Here is a 2,720-nt window from a genome sequence, read left to right as displayed (position 1 = left end):
CTGTCCAGAGTGGTCACAATGGTGCACTGTGGGATGGCGCCTGGAGGCCAATACCGTCGAATTGCAGCCACACTAACCCTAATCTGACATGGCAATACCGATTTCAGCGCTACTCCCCTCGTCGGGGAGGAGTACAGATACCGGTATTAAGAGCCCTTTATATCGATATAAAGGGCTTCGTTGTGTGGATTGGTGCAGGGTTAATGCGATTTAATGCTGCTAAATTCGATATAAACTCGTAGTGTTGACCAGGCCAGAGAGAGCAGCAGGTTTCCCCTATTGTTTCCTGCTCTTGTTTTCTTGACTAGTTTCTCCTCTGCACCAACCTGGTCTTTTTCTTCGGGAGCCTGGCTAGCTCAGTGGGCAGAGCATCAGACTTTTAATCTGAGGGTCCAGGGTTCAAGTCCCTGGTCAGGTGATAAACTGCTCACCAAGATCTTACACTCTCTTGCTGGAGTCCTCTTTGATGTTACTTTTTCTCTCCAGGATTTTGCCTTTCCTCAGAAAGGCCTTTTTGTGTCTGGGTTTGAAGGGTCAACTTCCTGACAGCCCCTCTGTCCTTGCAGCCTGGAGGAATAAAGGCCTCTGGGCATAGAGCATGTTCCTTCCCTGCACGCGTGCGCGCGCGCGCGCACACACACACACACACACACACACACACACACACAGAATATCCCTAAGGAATTAGAATCACCTGCTGCCTTCCCCTGTCCTGCTGGATCCCCAAATGAAGATGCTCTTTAGCTTAAACCCATGTCCCCTCTTTTCCCAGTGCCCCTCAGTCCCAACCCTCAGTCCCTCCTATGCTCACTGCTCCTCACTCCCAGCCAGAATCTGCTCCTCTTCACCCTTCTCAATCCCAATTTAAACAGCCACACTGGGCTGACCAAAGGCCCATCTAGCTCTGTTTTGTCCTGTCAGTAGCCAATACCAGGTGCCTAAAAGTTAATCAACAAGGCATCACTGGGAGTTAAACCCAGGATCTTATGCTTACAAAGCAGGTGCTTTAGCCAACTAAGCCATGGTGCCTGCCTGTGGGTAAAACACAGTGTCTGCCCACACCTGACTCCCTGCCATCCCCACCGGGGCCTGACAAGCTTTGCTCGTGTTTGGATTCTGCAAAGCAGAGGAGCAGGTGAGGTTTTCCTTGCAATGTGTGTGTGTGTGTGTGTGTGTGTGTGTGTGTGTGTGTGTGTGTGTGTGTGTGTGTGTGTGTGTGTGTGTGTGTGTGTGTGTGTGTGTGTGTGTGTGAGAGAGAGAGAGAGAATCTTTGGCCAGGTCTGCACTACAAAGTTATTTCAGCATCATTATATTGCTCAGGTGTGTGAAAAACACACAACGCTCCCTCGGTCAGCAGCTTGTGGCTGGTGCACACACTGCAATGCCACGTCTGGCGACAAAATTGCCCTGTTTTGGTGACAAAATAAAACCACCTTGACGAGAGGCCTAGAGCTTTGTGCAGCAAACTTAAAGGGACAAATTGTCAGTGTAAATGCTGCTGGTCATTATATCACTATAATGGCCTCCACCAGTATCCCATAATGCCCGCCGTGAACTCGCCTGCCCTGCATTCCTGCTACAGAGGCTGGGCCCCTCCCCTTTCAGAGCCCTCCCATTTTTAAAAGCCCTGGGGTGTTGTTTCCGCCTGTTCAGGCCCCCCTGGGGCCCTGCACTTCACACAGCTCTCCCTGATTTCAGTTGTTAGTGAGGGAGCCTCACTGCTAGTGCAGACTGGGCAGTTTCTTGCATGAGAGACACTGTCCCAAAGCAGGACTAAAATTTGGGAATAGATTCATAGACTTAAGGTCAGAAGGGACCAATATGATCATCTAGTCTGACCTCCTGCACAATGCAGGCCCCAGAATCTCACCCATCCACTCCTGTAACAAACCCCTAACCTATGTCTGAGTTACTGAAATCCTCAAATCGTGGCTTAAAGACCTCAAGGTGCAGGGAATCCTCCAGCAAGTGACCCGAGCCCCACGCTGCAGAGAAAGGCGAATGTCCGATAACAATTCTAAGGGGAAGGTGAATGCAGAGCAATGACACTGGAGATGCCCAGACCTCCAATGGGGGCGGTGTGGAAATTAATAATGGGAAGATCATTTGCGAAATTAGTCATCACTGACAAGATTTGTCTCTGTTCCTATTTCACGCTGTGGTGTTAGTTAGAGGAATCAGGACAGATTTTTACTATATTAATTAAACACGTAATTTTATTTAACCAAGACAAAAACTTAGTGTCACTTATTTTTTCTCTGTCCTAGCAAGAATGAATTGAATTTTGTGACTTTCTGGAAAGTGCAGCGAGTTTAAATGTGGGGAATTCAGTCTGTGTGTTTGTGAGCTGATGTTTTCCTCTCACAGGTCAGTGCCTGCATTGAAATACCAAGAGGGATCTAAGGGCTGGTGTACGCTGGGCACTGAACTGACAGAGCGACGTCTCTCAGGGTGTGACCCCCTCCCCCCCCACAACCCATAGAGTTCAGGTGACCTAAGCCCGGGTTAGATAGTGCTAAGGAAAAGGAAGAATTGTTCTGTCCATGTAGCTATTACAGGGATGGGAAAATCCCTCCAGTCACTGTCTACTCCAAAGTGCTATAGCAGTGCCACAGCAGCATTGTAAGTGTAGACAGAGTGAAACTAGATTTATCTCCAGTTTGCACTGTGGATGCTCAGGCACTAAGACTAGAGTAATAATAACAACAGTGCAGCACTGG

The 2,720-nt window shown here is 48.8% G+C and overlaps 1 non-coding gene across 1 annotated transcript; it reads left to right on the top strand.

Moving 5' to 3' along the window:
- Positions 1-345: 345 nt before the first annotated feature.
- TRNAK-UUU lies at positions 346-418 on the top strand. Its single transcript has one exon. It is a non-coding gene; the product is annotated as a tRNA-Lys (tRNA).
- Positions 419-2,720: the final 2,302 nt, after the last annotated feature.

Source organism: Mauremys reevesii, unplaced genomic scaffold, assembly GCF_016161935.1.
Source record: "Mauremys reevesii isolate NIE-2019 unplaced genomic scaffold, ASM1616193v1 Contig4, whole genome shotgun sequence".
In the NCBI taxonomy this organism is placed as follows: domain Eukaryota; kingdom Metazoa; phylum Chordata; order Testudines; family Geoemydidae; genus Mauremys; species Mauremys reevesii.
The sequence above is the reverse complement of the archived record's forward strand: the minus strand, read 5'-3'. Positions and strand labels throughout refer to the sequence as shown.